The sequence below is a fragment of the Aegilops tauschii genome, chromosome 6, assembly GCF_002575655.3.
Source record: "Aegilops tauschii subsp. strangulata cultivar AL8/78 chromosome 6, Aet v6.0, whole genome shotgun sequence".
NCBI classification, from domain to species: domain Eukaryota; kingdom Viridiplantae; phylum Streptophyta; class Magnoliopsida; order Poales; family Poaceae; genus Aegilops; species Aegilops tauschii.
The window spans coordinates 199,978,551-200,000,262 of record NC_053040.3 but is presented as its reverse complement, the minus strand read 5'-3'; positions in this window follow the sequence as shown (position 1 = coordinate 200,000,262).

Genomic DNA, 21,712 nt, shown 5'->3' with positions numbered 1-21,712 from the left:
TAACCTACGGTGACACAGAACTAGCTCCAGTTCATCAATGTAATGTAGGCATGTATTCCGAATATAGTCATACGTGCTTATGGAAAAGAACTTGCATGACATCTTTTGTCCTACCCTCCCGTGGCAGCGGGGTCCTAGTGGAAACTAAGGGATATTAAGGCCTCCTTTTAATAGAGTACCGGACCAAAGCATTAACACTTAGTGAATACATGAACTCCTCAAACTACGGTCATCACCAGGAGTGGTCCCGATTATTGTTACTTCGGGGTTACCCGATCATAACACATAGTAGGTGACTATTGACTTGCAAGATAGGATCGAGAACTCACATATATTCATGAAAACATAATAGGTTCAGATCTGAAATCATGGCACTTGGGCCCTAGTGACAAGCATTAAGCATAGCAAAGTCATAGCAACATCAATCTCAGAACACAATGGATACTAGGGATCAAACTCTAACAAAACTAACTCGATTACATGAAAAATCTCATCCAACCCATCACCGTCCAGCAAGCCTATGATGAAATTACTCATGCACGACGGTGAGCATCATGAGATTGGTGATGGAGGAAGGTTGATGATGACAACGGCGACGGATTCCCCTCTCCGGAGCCCCGAACGGACTCCAGATCAGCCCTCCCGAGAGAGATTAGGGCTTGGCGGTGGCTCCATATTGTAAAACGCGATGAATTCTTCTCTCTGATTTTTTTCTCCCCGAACATGAATATATAGAGTTGGAGTTGAGGTCGGTGGAGCTTCAGGGGGCCCATGAGGCAGGGGCGCGCCCCAGGGGGTGGGCGCGCCCTCCACCCTCGTGGACATGGTGTGGGCCCCCTGGTGTTGATTCTTTCACTAGTATTTTTTATATATTCCAAAAATATTCTTCGTGAAGTTTCAGGTCATTCCGAGAACTTTTATTTATGCACAAAAATAACACTATGGCAATTCTGCTGAAAATAGCGTCAGTCCGGGTTAGTTCCATTCAAATCATGCAAGTTAGAGTCCAAAACAAGGGCAAGAGTGTTTGGAAAAGTAGATACATTGGAGACGTATCAACTCCCCCAAGCTTAAACCTTTGCTTGTCCTCAAGCAATTCAGTTGACAAACTGAAAGTTATAAAGAAAAACTTTTACAAACTCTGTTTGCTCTTGTTGTTGTAAATATGTAAAGCCAGCATTCAAGTTTTCAGCAAAGATTATGAACTAACCATCTTCACAATAACACTTAGGTCTCATCTTTACTCATATCAATGGCATAATCAACTAGCGAGCAATAATAATAAATCTCGGATGACAACACTTTCTCAAACCAATCATAATATGATATAACAAGATGGTATCTCGCTAGCCCTTTCTGAGACCGCAAAACATAAATGCAGAGCACCTCTGAAGATCAAGGACTGACTAGACATTGTAATTCATTGTAAAAGAGATCCAGTCATAGTCATACTCAATGTAAACTAATAGTAATGCATGCAAATGACAACAGTGCTCTCCAATTGGTGCTTTTTAATAAGAGGGTCATGACTCAACATAAAAGTAAATAGATAGGCCCTTCGCATAGGGAAGCAGGGATTTGTAGAGGTGCCAGAGCTCGATTTTGGAATAGAGATAAATAATATTTTGAGGGGCATACTTTCATTGTCAACATAACAATAGAGAGATCTCGATATCTTCCATGCTACACACATTATAGGCGGTTCCCAAACAGAATGGTAAAGTTTATACTCCCCCACCACCAACAAGCATCAATCCATGGCTTGCCCGAAACAACGGGTGCCTCCAACTAACAACAATGCTGGGGGATTTTTGTTTGCAATTATTTTGATTTGAGCATGGGACTGGGCATCCCGGTGACCGGCCATTTTCTCGTGAGTGAGGAGCAGAGTCCACTCCTCGTGAGAATAACCCACCTAGCATGGAAGCTATAGATAGCCCTAGTTGATACATGAGCTATTCGAGCATACAAAATAGAATTTCATTTGAAGGTTTAGAGTTTGGCACATACAAATTTACTTGGAATGGCAGGTAGATACCGCATATAGGAAGGTATGGTGTACTCTTATGGGATAACTTTGGGGTTTATGGAAGTGGATGCACAAGCAGTATTCCCGCTTAGTACAAGTGAAGGCTAGAAAAAGACTGGGAAGCGACCAACTAGAGAGTGACAACAGTCATGAACATGCATTAAAATTAATCAACACTGAGTGCAAGCATGAGTAGGATATAATTCACCATGAACATAAATATCGTGGAGGCTATGTTGATTTTGTTTCAACTACATGCGTGAACATGTGCCAAGTCAAGCCACTCGAATCGTTCAAAGGAGGATACCACCCTATCATACCACATCACAAACATTTTAATAACATGTTGGCACGCAAGTTAAACCATTATAAACTCCTAGCTAATTAAGCATGGCATGAGCAACTATAATCTCTAATTGTCATTGGAAACATGTTTCATTCATAATAGGCTGAATCAGGAACGATTAACTAATCATATTTACAAAAACAAGATAGGTCGAGTTCATACCAGCTTCTCTCATCTCAATCAGTGCATCATATATCATCATTATTGCCTTTCACTTGCACGACCAAACGGTGTGGATAATAATAATAGTGCACGTGCAATTGGACTAAGATGGAATCTGCAAGCATTTAATACAAGGGAGAAGACAAGGTAATATGGGTTGTTGGTTAAATCAACAATAATGCATATAAGAGCCACTCAACATTTTCATCATGGTCTTCTCCTCTCGACCCCCAAAGAAAAGAAATAAAACTATTTACACGGGAAAGCTCCCAACAAGCAAAAGAAGAACGGGAAATCTTTTTGGGTTTTCTTTTAGTTACTACTACTACAGGCATGGAAAGTAAACTAGCTAAAAACTACAACTAATTTTTTTGTTTTTTCTTAAAGTTTTTCAAACACACAAGAAGAAGGCTTAAAACAGAAAATAAACTAGAATGGATATTACAATGAAAAAGTATGAGCACCGACAACTGGCATGAGTGTGTGAACATGAATGTAATGTCGGTGAGAAATACTACTCCCCCAAGCTTAGGCTTTTGGCCTAAGTTGGTCTATGGCCACTGATGGCCTGGCGGATATCCAAAGTTGTAGCCGGGGTCGTACTGAGATGCAGCGGCTATTGCCTGATGAGCTGCAGCTTGGAGGCGAGCTACCTCCGTCCTCCTCTCATACTCGTTCACCTCCTCCCTGGTTATAACATATCTCCCTTTTTCCTGAAAGTCAAAGAAAGCAGGAGCAGGGAGAGCAACATGGATAGTGCAATGTCTGTCAAAGATTAGTCGGTATTGGAGGGACTGTTCATTCTTCTCAACAAACTGATGACGAACCATAGCATTATAATCTAAATAAGTAGGAGGCAATTCCATATCATTTTCATCTATGGGTATCTCAAGATAATTAGCTACACAGGTTGCATAAATTCCACCAAATAAATCTCCACTAATACTGTTATGATGCAACCTTCGTGCAACAATAGCCCCCAAATTGTATTGTTTATCCCCTAATACAGCACTCTTGAGAACACTAAGATCGGGAACACACATGTGACATGCCTCATCTTTACCGTTAATACATCTACCTATAAAGAGAGCAAAATAATGTATGGCAGGAAAATGAATGCTCCCTATGGTAACTTGTGTTATTTCTCTAGATTCCCCCATAGTGATACTAGCAAGAAAATCTTTAAATTCATATTTGCGAGGTTCACTAACATTGCCCCACAACGGGAGTTTACAAGCAGTATTAAAGTCTTCTAAGTCCATGGTATAAGATTTATCATAAAGATCAAATAGAACAGTGTGAGAATTGCGTGAGGATGTAAATTTAAACCTTCTCACAAAGGAATCAGTTAGGTAGTAATATTGGGGGCACTTATCTGACACGAAGCCCTCAAGTTCAGCGTTATGCACATATGCGTCAAATTCCTCCTTAATGCCTGATTGGACCATAAAAACCTCTGACGGCCATTCACAAGGCCGCACTTGAGCTTCCCTTGGTAGTTCATAGTCCGGCTCTCGTATCGCAAGCCTAGGTGCCTGCTTCCTTGAGGAACCACCTTGGTACATTTTCCTAAACATATTTCTTCCTCTGAAAAATTTCTGAAATTTTTAGTAACTCAAAAGAAAAGTGAACCAAACTCAACAAGATTGATAGCAACTACTCCCACAAGTGCCTAGAGGCTATATCATGCATTAGAACTACTTGGGACCATAAAATTTAACATGCAAGCTGAAGAATTGGGTCACCTCAGCAGCAAAAATTGCAATAAATAAAGCACTAGAACAAAAACTACTTGGACAATTGGAGGAGTCACATACCGAAGAACAATCCCCTAAAGCAGTTTTGTGAGTGGAGCTTTGAGCAAGGAGATCAAAAATCGCAGCAAGATGAGCTAGCACACGGGTTTGAGCTAGGGGAGTATTTTTCTGGAGGAAGGAGAAGTCTGTGGGTGCTGGAATAAGTGGAGGGGGCCACATGGGGTCCACGAGGCAGGGCGCGCCCCCAAGGGGTGGGAGCGCCCTGTGCGCTCGTGGCCAGGTGGTGGCTCCCCCTGGTGTGTTCTCAGTGCCAAAAATTCTTAAATATTCTACAAAAAATCATATTTCAATTTCAGGACATTTGGAGAACTTTTATTTTCGGGGTATTTTTTATTGCAATGATAATTCAGAAAACAGACAGAAAATACTATTTTTGCTTTATTTAATCTAAATAACAGAAAGTAAAAGGAGGGTACAGAGAGTTGTGCTTTCTAACTTCATCCATCTCATGCTCATCAAAAGGAATCCACTAACAAGGTTGATCAAGTCTTGTTAACAAACTCTTTCCGAATCGCATGAAACCGGAGAATTTTTGAATAACACTAGGTTACCACAACTGCTATGAATGTAACACCCCGAGAATCATGCTACAGTAACTCTCTGTGGTTAAGCTAATCATGTTGCTAAACAGGGCTTGATCACATTGGAATCACATTTCTTTTCAAACTCCTAATCCAAACCTCAATTAAATTTAAAGTGGAAAATAAAAGTTTTCAAAAATTTAAACAAAAATGTTCGGGCCATGTCAATTATTGCATCGGTAATTATGGTGCAGTAATCACATTTTTATAAATTGCCTAAATAGTTTAAATTGAAATAAAATAGAAAAGCAAATAAATAAAAGAAAAGAAATTACAAAAAAGAAAAGAAAACAGAACAAAAAAAAACAAAAAAACAAAAGCCCCCCCCACTGGACCTGGCCCAACTGGGCCAACCCCCAGCCGCCCGAATGGGCCGGCCCACCCCGCGCCCCCTCTCACCTTATCCCCTCACCCCCACTCTCCACCGACAGCCACCCCCACTCCCCCCCCCCCCCCGAAATATCTCCTCTGCCTCCCCCGATCGGGATCGAGGAGGAGGCGCTCGACCCCGCCACCACTGGACCTCTCCGCCGCCGCCCGGAGCTCGCCGTCGTCGGAGCACCCCCCCACCCCCGCCGGCCTGCTTCCCCTCCTCCCCTGCGTCGCGTCGTCCCCGACCCCCTCCACGAGCCCCGCTGCCCCGTCCCTACACCCACGGTGAGGCCACGGCCTCGTCCTCCTCTCTCCCTCGCCCCCGCGCTCGCCGTGGCCCTCGCGCCCGTTGGCCGCGCCGGGGCTCGCCCTGGTCACGCCCCGACCGCACGCCCGCGCGCCCGCACGGGCATCGCCCGCGCGCGCCCCGACCGCGCGCCCGCGTCGGCCACGCCCCGCCTGCCCCCCCCTCGTCGTCGTGCTAACCTCGCTGTCGCGTGCAGGCCCATGGCCTCGACCGCGCCCCCCCTCGCTGCTTCTTCCCCCCACGCCCGACCGCACAGACGCGCGCCCGCACGGCCATCGCCGTTGTTGGCCTCCCCTCCGCCGATCTCCGCCCCGTCGCCACGGTGGCCTCGCCCCTCTGCACCACCTCCGGCGGCTGGCCCCGCACCACCGCGGCCTCGCCCCGCTCCGGCCATGGCCGGCGCCGTGCCCCGCCGTGGCCGCCAGCGCCCACGCCCACACCCCGCGCCCGTAACCCGCAGTGCCCCCTGGGCCACTGCCAGTGGGCCTCACCCCCTCTGGGCCACTGCCAGGTGGGCCTCCCCCCCTGAGCCACTGCCCCCTGGGCCCGAACCTCGTGGCGCTATGACATATGGGGCCCAGCCCACAGAACGAAAAGAAAAAGAAAAATAAAAATAATAAATAAAATAATAATAAAATAATAAATAAAATAAATTAATAATAATAATAAGATTAAATTAATTAATAAAAATTAATAAATAAATAAATAAGGAAAATAAAAATAAAAATAATTTTAATTAATTAACTAAATTAATTAAGTTAATTAATCCTGTTTAAATTAATCTAATTAGATAATTAATTTAATTAAACAGTAATTATTTAGCTAAACCCTAATTAACCTAAACAGAGAATGACAGGTGGGTCCCACTGGACCCACATGTCAGTTTGACTTAGTCAACCCCTGTTGACTGCTGATGTCAGCATGACATCATGCTGAAGTCATAAATCCAAATTTCGAATTAAATTAAATAATTAATTAAATTCCAGAAATTAATAAAATCTTTAGAAAATCATATCTTTTAATCCGTAACTCGGATTAAAATATTTTCAACATGAAAGTTGCTCAGAACGACGAGACGAATCCGAATACGCAGTCCGTTCGTCCACCACACCTCCCTAACCTATCGAACTAGCAACTTTCCCCCTCCGGTCCGTCTGTCCGAAAACGCGAAACATCGGGAATACTTCCCGGATGTTCCCCCCTTCGCCGGTACCACCTACTGTCGCGTTAGGACACACCTAGCACCGCTCATTGTCATGTCACGCATCGTCATGCTTATGTTTGCATTGTATTTACTGTTTCTTCCCCCTTCTTCTCTCCGGTAGACTACGAGACCGACACTTCTGCTGCCCAGTTCGACTACGGAGTCGACCACCCCTCCTACTTGCCAGAGCAACCAGGCAAGCCCCCCCCCCTTGATCACCAGATATCGCCTATTCTTCTCTATACTGCTTGCATTAGAGTAGTGTAGCATGTTACTGCTTTTCGATATCCTAACCTGATGCATAGCCTATCCTTGCTACTACTGTTGATACCTTTACCTGCAATCCTACATGCTTAGTATAGGATGCTAGTTTTCCATCAGTGGCCCTACATTCTTGTCCGTCTGCTGTGCAATACTATCGGGCCGTGATCACCTGGGCGGTGATCACGGGTATATACTTATATACTATATACATGACACATTTGATGACTAAAGTCGGGTCGGCTCGTAGGAGTACCCGCAAGTGGATCTTTGTGGCGGAGCGACAGGGCAGGTTGAGACCGCCTAGGTGAGAGGTGGGCCTGGCCCTGGTCGACGTTCGCGGTTACTTAACACGCTTAACGAGATCTTGGTTTTTGATCTGAGTCTGGCCATTTGGTCTATACGCACTAACCATCTACGCGAGAGTAGTTATGGGTATCCCGGCGTCGTGGTATCAGCCGAAGCCTTCGTGACGTCAGCGACTGAGTGGCGCGCGCTGGATTGGACTGGAACGCCACTAGGCTAGGTCTGCTTCCGGCCGCGTACGCAACGTGCAGGTGTGCATAGGGCGATGGGCCCAGACCCCTGCGCGCATAGGGTTAGACCGGCGTGCTGACCTCTCTGTTGTGCTTAGGTGGGGCTGCGACGTGTTGATCTTATGAGGCCGGGCATGACCCAGAAAAGAGTGTCCGGCCAAATGGGATCGAGCATGTTGGGTTATGTGGTGCACCCCTGCAGGGAAGTTTATCTATTCGAATAGCCGTGTCCCTCGGTAAAAGGATGACCCGGAGTTGTACCTTGACCTTATGACAACTAGAACTGGATACTCATTAAAATACACCCTTCCAAGTGCCAGATACAACCCGGTGATCGCTCTCTAACAGGGCGACGAGGAGGGGATCGCCGGGTAGGATTATGCTATGCGATGCTACTTGGAGGACTTCAATCTACTCTCTTCTATATGCTGCAAGATGGAGATGGCCAGAAGCGTAGTCTTCGACAGGACTAGCTATCCCCCTTTTATTCTGGCATTCTGCAGTTCAGTCCACTGATATGCCCCTTTACACATATACCCATGCATATGTAGTATAGCTCCTTGCTTGCGAGTACTTTGGATGAGTACTCACGGTTGCTTCTCTCCCTCTTTTCCCCCTTTTCCTTTCTATCTGGTTGTCGCAACCAGATGTTGGAGTCCAGGAGCCAGACGCCACCGTCGACGAAGACACCTACGACACTGGAGGTGCCTACTACTACGTGCAGCCCGCTGACGACGATCAGGAGTAGTTAGGAGGATCCCAGGCAGGAGGCCTGCGCCTCGTTCGATCTGTATCCCAGTTTGTGCTAGCCTTCTTAAGGCAAACCTGTTTAACTTATGTCTGTACTTAGATATTGTTGCTTCCGCTGACTCGTCTATGATCGAGCACTTGTATTCGAGCCCTCGAGGCCCCTGGCTTGTATTATAATGCTTGTATGACTTATTTATGTTATAGAGTTGTGTTGTGATATCTTCCCGTGAGTCCCTGATCTTGATCATACACATTTGCGTGCATGATTAGTGTACGGTCAAATTGGGGGCGTCACAAGTTGGTATCAGAGCCAACTGCCTGTAGGAATCCCCCTTTCCACACTCCTTGGCCGAAGTCGAGTCTAGACATTACAAAAACTTTTACTAACATGGCTGTGTGTCTTACGGGCCCACGTCGCCATTGGGTGGTATTAGGATCTTTTACTCCTTGCCTATACTCTGGGACTCTGATCTCTCTTCTATTCGGGTTAAATGATTTTACTAAATCTAACATTAGGATCTCGTTATCACTTTCACCCGGAGAGCCCCTTATTACTGATGATCGTCTGTTGCACGTGAAGACCCTGAAGATACTCTCCGCTGATAACCCGAGAACTTGTGTTTATCGCTTTTACAATTCCCTTTCATCGATAAACTCCTATGGATAACCACGTATACTCGCCATTCATACAATGTTTCCCAGATGATCTTGTTATTACAAGATACCCCGAAATTCTCTCTGTTGTTCTGAGAATCCCTTGAGCTTACTACCCTGCTGTTCTTTGTCACCTGAATACCCCTACCGATAATCCTCGCACTTACCGCGTATCCGCTCATCCCCAGTTGATTCAAGTATTTCACAAAAGTGTTCAAAATATCATTCGATCTTACGAAAATCTTCAGGAGCCTGTTGCTCTTGAAATTCTTGCTTACTAGCATTATGATTAATCCCACAAACCTCGAAATCTTATTGGCACCCTTTGCCATTATCTTTTTGAGTCCATTGATTCAATATGTTGCGAATGCTCGCAATCCTCAATCAGATCCTAGAATTCATCCTTCCGGCTCAGACATCTTTAACATGAGCTGGATCTCGACCAATCAAATCGTCATCGATTGTACCCCTAAGGCTATTCAACTTATCCATCCCTAATCAGAGCATTGCTTCTGATCCTTTGTCTTGGAATTCATAATTCCTTTGCATTCGAGCTTTTGAGTTAGTCAGTTGTTTCTATAGTCTGATCTCCTTGCATTCTTTCTTCCTCTGGTTGAGTACTGATGCTCACATCATATCCCTTGGGGACCACCAGACCCTTTTGTCGGATTTTATCCGACAATGTCCTCCATATTAAATAAGCTGGTGAGCTTTTCCTCGTATACATGATGCCTTTGGTAAATTGTATCCTCTGCCTTGTGAACCATACTCTACTTTCGAGCTTGTATTATTTACTCCGGAGTTCGTGGTATATGTTCTAAGAAGCCCTGATGGGTTGAACCTATGCCTTCCTTAATATGTGTGAACTCGAAAGTTTTCACGAGTCATACTCTCCTGGTATTTTGCCATATAAAATTTCAACACTACAACTTCATCGAACGCGAGAAGCAAATGAAAGGATATGCATTGGAGAAGTGGGAGTCGACCTTGAACTTTGTGTTCATGCCCATGGACACGATGTAGATCTTATCATTAAAAGCTTCTCTTAAATTAATTATTCCCTTGGTATAAGTTCATCTTATAGCTGGGATCTGGCCTTTTGCAATGGTGGTTCCGACCATGTTCTGCTTTAAATACCATTTCTTGGACAAGTTAAATCACTTGTCTTCTGCAGGTCAATACGCCTGCCCAACCTCTATTATGATCTACCTTTGAGTATTACCCCTGGTATCTCGGGGATATCTTACCATTGCACTACATCTTATAAACTTTGATGAAGTACTACCTTACCTTGTCTTTGTCACTTCATGGGCTCTGGGTTGTTTGTCAACCGAGAACACCGAATAGTGAATCAAGTCCGCACTCGGATTCAATAACTCTAGGTAATTTTCGTTGCTTACGAGTTTAATAATCATTAAGTCATTCCTAGCCTGATCGGCTATATCATTAGTGTGCTAAATTTTAACTGTGCTACCTGGTCCTTAACCCCGGAGCACAACTTTCGATGATGAGCTAAGCTTACGCCGATCTTCCTCTCATACCATTTCACCTTGAACAACAAGCTTCATTTCAAGCGTGTGTCCTACCCATGGTTCCAATAACCGTCTGCTTCATCATTCCTTTGACTTGATGTCGTCGCTGATTGATTACATCTTCATGAAATCTCTCGACAAATGTGTCGTGATCATCATCAACCTTATGCGCTCTTCCAGGATATCGATTGAGTTCATGATGAGAAATACCATCCTTGCCCTCGATGATCTGTGTTATCATCGACCACTTTATTGCCTTCCCACCAACACAAGCTTGTTCGTGTTTGGTGTTATACCTTGAGTTCCTTGCTATCCAGCAATTGTTCTTCTTTACCTTGGAGTATTACCATCTTTTATGTCAAGTATGTCGTAAGAATTTCACCACCTCGCATGACATCTTGGTACAGTGATACTTCTCCCCATCACCATTCTTTCTTGGTCCCCGTGTTGTTTCTAAAAGGAATACCAGCAAATGGTCTGTGATGTGTAAATTCTAAACTTCTAGCAACCCTATTGCTTTGAAGTCATTGGTCTATAGTTTCATTCTACGTCTATGGCTTAATGAATCATCATTCGAACATTGATTGTGCTACCTAGCCCATATTTCGGGTGCACATTTCAACCAATGTTTAACTGTGTATGTTTTCCTCGAGCATACATCATTAAGTCATTCGATCTAGCTAATGTTATCTCCTTGTTCACATAGTGGTGGAAATCCATCTTTTGGAAATCTCAATGGATTGTCGCTGAGTCAAGCAGTCACCTCCTCACCTCTCCTTGATTTAATTATGAACCCTTGTTCGGAACTCGCTTCCATAGTTCATCTCCCGAGAATCTTCGATGTCGTTTCGAAAATTTGTGTTGCACCTTTTCTTCTCAGGGATCCTGAGTCTGAGTTATCCTGACATCAATCAGATCTGAATCTCGGTCAGATATGATGGTTGGAACATATTTCCAAGAGTTATAACATTGGCCTATTTATGACCCGGTAAGGTGATGTCATGCCTAACACACCTGGCGGTATAAGTTTTACTTTTTAGCAAGGTTAGCTATTCTTCCATGAGGAAATTGTAAGACTTACTCTATAAGTTGTTCCCGATGGATCCTTTTTGTTTCCAAAGTCTGATCTTCACCTGTTGACCATGTCAATGCTATCTCAAAGCATGTCTATGGTACTCCGATTTTCAACAAGAACATTTGAAGCCCAATACTCAATGTTTCTTGCTCAATTATCCAAACACCGCTGTATGGGTTATGTCATGAAATTCCTCTCCCCTTACCTAAATGGTTTTCTACTTTCTATCCTGTCATGGATATGATACGCTGCTTGTCCTTGGGAAGGATATACCCTTGAAATATGTGTTTAAACACATTTTCCTTTCCATGCTTCTGTTTAATCTGATAATCATATTTTCCTTTCCATTGTTTGGTTTAACCTTTCTGGTGATCTATATGATCTAAGCAGTAATATTCTCCTGCTTATGTAAACACCTCGGTGTACAACTCTGTCAGTAAGACCCTGTTACTATTGTTGAGGACATTTCGGTAGCCACCGATGGATGAGAACTTGCCTATTGGTCCGCCTCGTTTCAACGAGCAGGAAAATAGTTCTCTTCGTCCCTCGCCCTTGGTACCAACGTGTTGCCGACATAACTGACAGGGTACTCTCTGACATGCCTTGCTATCATGACCGTGCAAGATGTCACTGCTCCCACAAAAAAAAAACCACATGGTGGGCCCATAACCCACAGTTCCATAGGAGCGAAACCTGACTCTCCTGTACCCCCCCTGTTCCCAAGGTTATTTCTCACGTTTGGCTTCGTATGTAATTCACGTGCCACCTTTCGTGAGATCATCAATTTTGGTATCAGACACAATACTTATTCCCGTTGCTTTGAACCCTACAGGCATCGAGCGATTGCCTGCCCGCTCGAAACTTCCCCACGATACCTCCTTACTTTGCTCTCGATATTGTCTTAAATTTCCATTCGAGAGTTACTTTCTGCCACCTCCCCCGATGTTATCAACCAGATAGTCAACCATTCAGAGGTCTGTTATTCCGAAGTTACCCCTTGTCCTTCGTAAGCACGATGGAGTTCCCGAAGAAAGGATACCAGCTTCATCATGATTACCTTAAGCATCAAAAATGAAGACCTCAACGTAATGGATCGACCTTTTCGAGAAGAGCAACCAAGACCGAGAAGAATCGTTAGAATTTCGTAACCAGGACTTTCCCCCTTACACCCCTCTTAAATCTCGGGACGAGATTTCTTGTAGTGGAGGAGATTTGTAACACCCCGAGAATCATGCTACAGTAACTCTGTGTGGTTAAGCTAATCATGTTGCTAAACAGGGCTTGATCACATTGGAATCACATTTCTTTTCAAACTCCTAATCCAAACCTCAATTAAATTTAAAGTGGAAAATAAAAGTTTTCAAAAATTTAAACAAAAATGTTCGGGCCATGTCAATTATTGCATCGGTAATTATGGTGCAGTAATCACATTTTTATAAAATGCCTAAATAGTTTAAATTGAAATAAAACAGAAAAGCAAATAAATAAAAGAAAAGAAATTACAAAAAAGAAAAGAAAACAGAACAAAAAAAACAAAAAAACAAAAGCCCCCCCCACCTGGACCTGGCCCAACTGGGCCAACCCCCAGCCGCCCGAATGGGCCGGCCCACCCCGCGCCCCCCTCTCACCTTATCCCCTCACCCCCCACTCTCCACCGACAGCCACCCCCACTCCCCCCCGAAATATCTCCTCTGCCTCCCCCAATCGGGATCGAGGAGGAGGCGCTCGACCCCGCCGCCACTGGACCTCTCCGCCGCCGCCCGGAGCTCGCCGTCGCCGGAGCCCCCCCCCCCGCCGGCCTGCTTCCCCTCCTCCCCTGCGTCGCGTCGTCCCCGACCCCCTCCACGAGCCCCGCTGCCCCGTCCCTACACCCACGGTGAGGCCACGGCCTCGTCCTCCTCTCTCCCTCGCCCCCGCGCTCGCCGTGGCCCTCGCGCCCGTTGGCCGCACGGGGGCTCGCCCCCTGGTCACTCCCCGACCGCACGCCCGCGCGCCCGCACGGGCATCGCCCGCGCGCGCCCCGACCGCGCGCCCGCGTCGGCCACGCCCCGCCTGCCCCCCCTCGTTGTCGCGCTAACCTCGCCGTCGCGTGCAGGCCCATGGCCTCGACCGCGCACCCCCCTCGCTGTTTCTTCCCCCCACGCCCGACCGCACAGACGCGCGCCCGCACGGCCATCGCCGTTGTTTGCCTCCCCTCCGCCGATCTCCGCCCCGTCGCCACGGTGGCCTCGCCCCTCTGCACCACCTCCGGCGGCTGGCCCCGCACCACCGCAGCCTCGCCCCGCTCCGGCCATGGCCGGCGCCGTGCCCCGCCGTGGCCGCCAGCGCCCACGCCCACACCCCGCGCCCGTAACCCGCAGTGCCCCCTGGGCCACTGCTAGTGGGCCTCGCCCCCTCTGGGCCACTGCCAGGTGGGCCTCCCCCCCCTGAGCCACTGCCCCCTGGGCCCGAACCCCGTGGCCCTATGACATATGGGGCCCAGCCCACAGAACGAAAAGAAAAATAAAAATAAAAATAATAAAAATAATAAAATAATAAATAAAATAAATTAATAAGAATAAGAATAAATTAATTAATAAAAATTAATAAATAAAGAAAATAAAAATAAAAATAATTTTAATTAATTAATTAATTAATTAACTAAATTAATTAAGTCAATTAATCCTGTTTAAATTAATCTAATTAGATAATTAATTTAATTAAACAGTAATTATTTAGCTAAACCCTAATTAACCTAAACAGAGAATGACAGGTGGGTCCCACTGGACCCACATGTCAGTTTGACTTAGTCAACCCCTGTTGACTGCTGATGTCAGCATGACATCATGCTGATGTCATAAATCCTAATTTCGAATTAAATTAAATAATTAATTAAATTCCAGAAATTAATAAAATCTTTAGAAAATCATATCTTTTAATCCGTAACTCGGATTAAAATATTTTCAACATGAAAGTTGCTCAGAACGACGAGACGAATCCGAATGCGCAGTCCGTTCGTCCACCACACCTCCCTAACCTATCGAACTAGCAACTTTCCCCCTCCGGTCCGTCTGTCCGAAAACGCGAAACATCGGGAATACTTCCCGGATGTTCCCCCCTTCGCCGGTACCACCTACTGTCGCATTAGGACACACCTAGCACCGCTCATTGTCATGTCACGCATCGTCATGCTTATGTTTGCATTGTATTTACTGTTTCTGCCCCCTTCTTCTCTCCGGTAGACTACGAGACCGACACTGCTGCTGCCCAGTTCGACTACGGAGTCGACGACCCCTCCTACTTGCCAGAGCAACCAGGCAAGCCCCCCCCTTGATCACCAGATATCGCCTATTCTTCTCTATACTGCTTGCATTAGAGTAGTGTAGCATGTTACTGCTTTTCGATATCCTAACCTGATGCATAGCCTATCCTTGCTACTACTGTTGATACCTTTACCTGCAATCCTACATGCTTAGTATAGGATGCTAGTTTTCCATCAGTGGCCCTACATTCTTGTCCGTCTACTGTGCTATACTATCGGGCCGTGATCACCTGGGCGGTGATCACGGGTATATACTTATATACTATATACATGACACATGTGATGACTAAAGTCGGGTCGGCTCGTAGGAGTACCCGCAAGTGGATCTTTGTGGCAGAGCGACAGGGCAGGTTGAGACCGCCTAGGTGAGAGGTGGGCCTGGCCCTGGTCGACGTTCGCGGTTACTTAACACGCTTAACGAGATCTTGGTATTTGATCTGAGTCTGGCCATTTGGTCTATACGCACTAACCATCTACGCGGGAGTAGTTATGGGTATCCCGGCGTCGTGGTATCAGCCGAAGCCTTCGTGACGTCAGTGACTGAGTGGCGCGCGCCGGATTGGACTGGAACGCCACTAGGCTAGGTCTGCTTCCGGCCGCGTACGCAACGTGCAGGTGTGCATAGGCCGATGGGCCCAGACCCCTGCGCGCATAGGGTTAGACCGGCGTGCTGACCTCTCTGTTGTGCTTAGGTGGGGCTGCGACGCGTTGATCTTACGAGGCCGGGCATGAGCCAGAAAAGTGTGTCCGGCCAAATGGGATCGAGCGTGTTGGGTTATGTGGTGCACCCCTGCAGGGAAGTTTATCTATTCGAATAGCCGTGTCCCTCGGTAAAAGGACGACCCGGAGTTGTACCTTGACCTTATGACAACTAGAACTGGATACTGAATAAAATACACCCTTCCAAGTGCCAGATACAACCCGGTGATCGCTCTCTAACAGGGCAACGAGGAGGGGATCGCCGGGTAGGATTATGCTATGCGATGCTACTTGGAGGACTTCAATCTACTCTCTTCTATATGCTGCAAGATGGAGATGGCCAGAAGCGTAGTCTTCGACAGGACTAGCTATCCCCCTTTTATTCTGGCATTCTGCTGTTCAGTCCACTGATATGCCCCTTTACACATATACCCATGCATATGTAGTATAGCTCCTTGCTTGTGAGTACTTTGGATGAGTTCTCACGGTTGCTTCTCTCCCTCTTTTCCCCCTTTTCCTTTCTATCTGGTTGTCGCAACCAGATGTTGGAGTCCAGGAGCCAGACGCCACCGTCGACGAAGACACCTATGACACTGGAGGTGCCTACTACTACGTGCAGCCCGCTGACGACGATCAGGAGTAGTTAGGAGGATCCCAGGCAGGAGGCCTGCGCCTCGTTCGATCTGTATCCCAGTTTGTGCTAGCCTTCTTAAGGCAAACCTGTTTAACTTATGTCTGTACTCAGATATTGTTGCTTCCGCTGACTCGTCTATGATCGAGCACTTGTATTCGAGCCCTCGAGGCCCCTGGCTTGTATTATAATGCTTGTATGACTTATTTATGTTATAGAGTTGTGTTGTGATATCTTCCCGTCAGTCCCTGATCTTGATCGTACACATTTGCGTGCATGATTAGTGTACGGTCAAATTGGGGGCGTCACAATGAACATCCCCAACAATAAGAATATCATATATCTTCTTGACAGTAGGAAGAGGGAAGTCAAAACCTCCAATAGTAATCATTGGAATTTTTCCAATAGAATTGATACTGTGGACTTGAGGTTGTTTCCTCGGAAAGTGTACCGTATGCTCACTACCATTAACATGAAAAGTGACACTGCCTTTGTTGCAATCAATAACAGCCCCTACGGTATTCAAAAAGGGTCTACCAAGAATAATAGACATACTATCGTCCTCGGGAATATCAAGAATAACAAAGTCCGTTAAAATTGTAACGTTTGCAACCACAACAGGCACATCCTCACAAATACCGACAGGTATAGCAGTTGATTTATCAGCCATTTGCAGAGATATTTCAGTAGGTGTCAAATTATTCAAATCAAGTCTACGATATAAAGAGAGAGGCATAACACTAACACCAGCTCCAAGATCGCATAAAGCAGTTTTAACATAGTTTCTTTTAATGGAGCATGGTATAGTTGGTACTCCTGGATCTCCTAGTTTCTTAGGTATTCCACCTTTAAAAGTTTAATTGGCAAGCATGGTGGAAATTTCAGCTTCCGGTATCTTTCTTTTATTAGTAACAATATCTTTCATATATTTAGCATAAGGATTCATTTTAAGCATATCAGTCAAACGCATACGCAAAAAGATAGGTCTAATCATTTCAGCAAAGCGCTCAAAATCCTCATCATCCTTTTTCTTGGATGGTTTAGTAGGAAAAGACATGGGTTTCAGAACCCATGGTTCTCTTTCTTTACCGTGCTTCCTATCAACAAAGTCTCTCTTATCATAACGTTGATTCTTTGATTGTGGGTTATCAAGATCAACAACAGGTTCAATCTCTACATCATTGTTATTGCTAGGTTGAGCATCAACATGAACATCATCATTAATATTATCACTAGGTTCATGTTCATTACAAGATTGTGTTTCAGCACCAGAAATAGAAATATCATTGGGATTCTCAGGTGCATCAACAACAGGTTCACTAGAAGCATGCAAAGTCTTATCATTTTTCTTTTTCTTCTTCTTAGAAGGACTGGGTGTAGCAACATTAGTTCTCTGTCTTGCTCAATTCTCTTAGGGTGGCCCTCAGGATACAAAGGTTCCTGAGTCATTTTCCCCCTCTAGTCGTAACTCTAACAACATTATCATTTTTCTTATTATTTAATTCATTAAGCAAATCATTTTGAGCTTTAAGCACTTGTTCTACTTGAGTGGTAACCATAGAAGCATGTTTACTAATAAGTTTAAGTTCACCTTTAACTCTAGACATATAATCACTCAAGTGTTCAATCATATAAGCATTACGTTTCAATTGTTACCAACATAAGCATTGAAGTTTTCTTGTTTAACAATAAAATTATCAAACTCATCTAAGCATTGGCTAGCAGACTTATAACGAGGAATATCACCTTCATCAAATCTATAGAGAGAATTTACCTTTACTACCTGTGTCGGGATATCAAGACCATGTATTTCTTCAATAGGTGGTAAATTCTTAACATCTTCAGCTTTAATACCCTTTTTTCATAGATTTCTTTGCCTCTTGCATATCTTCAGGACTGAGAAATAGAATACCCCTTTTCTTCGGAGTTGGTTTAGGAGTTGGTTCAGGAAGTGTCCAATTATTATCATTACTCAACATATTATTCAATAGCAATTCACCTTGATCAACAGTTCTTTCCCTGAAAACACAACCAGCACAACTATCCAGGTGGTCTCTGGAAGCATCAGTTAGTCCATTATTATCAAGTATTTCATTTTTCTTGAGTGGATGATCAGGCAAAGCATTAAGTAATCGGAGAAGCCTCCCCAAGCTTGTGGGAGACTCTCTTCTTCAATTTGCACAAAATTATATATTTCCCTTAAGGCAGCTTGTTTCTTATGAGCGGGGAAAGATTTAGCAGAGAAGTAATAAATCATATCCTGGGGACTAAGCACACAACCAGGATCAAGAGAATTAAACCATGTTTTAGCATCACCCTTTAATCAGAACGGAAATAACTTAAGGATATAGTAGTAACGAATTTTTTCCTCATGAGTAAATAGGGTGGCTAAATCATTCAATTTAGTAAGATGTGCCACAACAGTTTCAGATTCATAGCCATAAAAAGGATCAGATTCAACCAAAGTAATTAACTCAGGATCGACAGAGAAATCATAATCCTTATCAGCAATACAGATAGGTGAAGTAGCAAAAGCAGGGTCATATTTCATTCTAGCATTCAAAGTCTTTTCGTTCAGCTTAGCTAACAGTTTCTTAAGATCATATCTATCTTTGCAAGCAAAAAGGTCTCTAGCAGTTTCTTCATCCATAACATAACCCTCAGGCACATCAGGCAATTCATATCTAGGGGGAGAATCTTCATCATCACTTTCATCAATATTATCAGTTTCAATAATTTCATTCTCTCTTACCCTAGCAAGTTGTTCATCAAGAAATTCACCTAGGGCACAATATCATTAAGCATAGAAGTAGTTTCGTCATAAGTATCATGCAAAGCAGATGTGGCATCATCAATAACATGCGACCTATCAGAATTAAGAGCAGGTGTAGGTGTCGCAAATTTACTCATAACAGAAGGTGAATCAAGTGCAGAGCTAGATGGCAGTTCCTTACCTCCCCTCATAGTTGAGGGATAAATCTTGGTTTTTTCCTCTTTCAAGTTCCTCATAGTGATCAGCAGATATAAATCCCAAGTGACTCAAAGAATAGAGCTATGCTCCCCGGCAACGGCGCCAGAAAATAGTCTTGATAACCAACAAGTATAGGGGATCGCAACAGTTTTCGAGGGTAGAGTATTCAACCCAAATTTATTGATTAGTTACAAGGGGAGCCAAAGAATATTCTCAAGTATTAGTAGTTGAGTTGTCAATTCAACCACACCTGGAAGACTTAATATCCGCAGCAAAGTATTTAGTAGCAAAGTAGTGTGGAAGTAACGGTAACGGTGGCAAAAGTGACAGTAGCAGTTTTGTAGTAATTGTAACAGTGGCAACGGTAAAGTAACTAATCAAAGATCAATATGTGAAAAGCTCGTAGGCATTGGATCAGTGATGGATAATTATGTCGGATACGATTCCTCATGCAACAGTTATAACCTAGGGTGACACAGAACTAGCTCCAGTTCATCAATGTAATGTAGGCATGTATTCCGAATATAGTCATACGTGCTTATGGAGAAGAACTTGCATGACATCTTTTGTCCTACCCTCCCATGGCAGCGGGGTCCTAGTGGAAACTAAGGGATATTAAGGCCTCCTTTTAATAGAGTACCGGACCAAAGCATTAACACTTAGTGAATACATGAACTCCTCAAACTACGGTCATCACCGGGAGTGGTCCCGATTATTGTCACTTCGGGGTTACCGGATCATAACACATAGTAGGTGACTATTGACTTGCAAGATAGGATCAAGAACTCACATATATTCATGAAAACATAATAGGTTCAGATTTGAAATCATGGCACTCGGGCCCTAGTGACAAGCATTAAGCATAGCAAAGTCATAGCAACATCAATCTCAGAACATAATGTTTACTAGGGATCAAACTCTAACAAAACTAACTCGATTACATGATAAATCTCATCCAACCCATCACCGTCCAGCAAGCCTATGATGAAATTACTCATGCACGGCGGTGAGCATCATGAAATTGGTGATGGAGGAAGGTTGATGATGACGACGGCGACAGATTCCCCTCTCCAGAGCCCCGAACGGACTCCAGATCAGCCCTCCCGAGAGAGATTAGGGCTTGGCGGCGGCTCCGTATCGTAAAACGCGATGAATTCTTCTCTCTGATTTTTTCTCCCCGAACGTGAATATATAGAGTTGGAGTTGAGGTCGGTGGAGCTTCAGGGGGCCCACGAAGCAGGGGCGGGCCCTCCACCCTCGTGGACAGGGTGTGGGCTCCCTGGTGTTGATTCTTTCGCCAGTATTTTTTATATATTCCAAAAATATTCTACGTGAAGTTTCAGGTCATTCCGAGAACTTTTATTTCTGCACAAAAATAACACCATGGCAATTCTGCTGAAAACAGCGTCAATCCGGGTTAGTTCCATTCAAATCATGCAAGTTAGAGTCCAAAACAAGGGCAAAAGTGTTTGGAAAAGTAGATACGATGGAGACGTATCACTCGTCAATCGATGCGTTGTCAAACCGCAAAGTGACTAAGCGGCAGCCATTTGCCACATGGTAGCCTCTTTCTACAGGAAATACCTACAGACGACACCCATCCCGCGACGTGTCGAGCGAGCAGGCGCGAAGCTGGCAAATAGCCTGGCAAGGCTTACCGGGCAAGCAACGATGTGACGTTGAGCGGCACATTTAATGTGCTCTGCCAGCCTGTAGAGTTAGGTATGATAACATTGTTTGCTATCTTATGAGTGCATAATGACTAATTTGCCATTGTGGTGACCCCTTAATCTATAAAAGGAGGCCCATGGCAACCGTAGAAAGGGTTAGAAGGTTGGACACCCACACATTCATACGCTCGTAGCCACTGTCGCCCCAAGGCTACCCTGCCGGACAAGTGTACTACGCTCCGCCACCATTCTTCCACCATCAATCCACCAAAGTAGGAGTAGGGTTTTACGCCTCGCGGCGGCCCAAACCTGGGTAAAACTACCCGCGTGATCTCTGCCGTGCTGCCCCACGCTCTTCTGCTCTTTGTGCAACGTGTCGTCCCCCCGCCAAACAAGCAAGGGACCTTTGGTCCCATAGGTGGTCGTGGTTTCCCGCGATAGGAGTCCACAATCTGGTCGATGCGCGGCAAGGGAAATGGGTCCTTCGGTCAAGCTTTGGTGAGATCTGTAAAATATATGCAAAGCCTCCATTCCCCGTTAGCCTTGTGCACGACCACTGGGTTTGCTAACCACGTCGGATGCAGTACTCCTCCGACCAGACCGGCTGCCTCAAGCTTCTTAATCTCTTCGGCAATGAATTGCTGTCTCTCCAAGGCCTACTTTCGAACCTTGTGCTTGACGGGTTGGGCATGTGGGCAGACAACAAGGTGGTGCTCATTACCTCCCTGGGAACATCGGGGATATCAGATGGTTGCCAGGCAAACACATCGACATTCGCCCGCAGGAAGGCAACGAGCACGCTTTCCTATTTTTC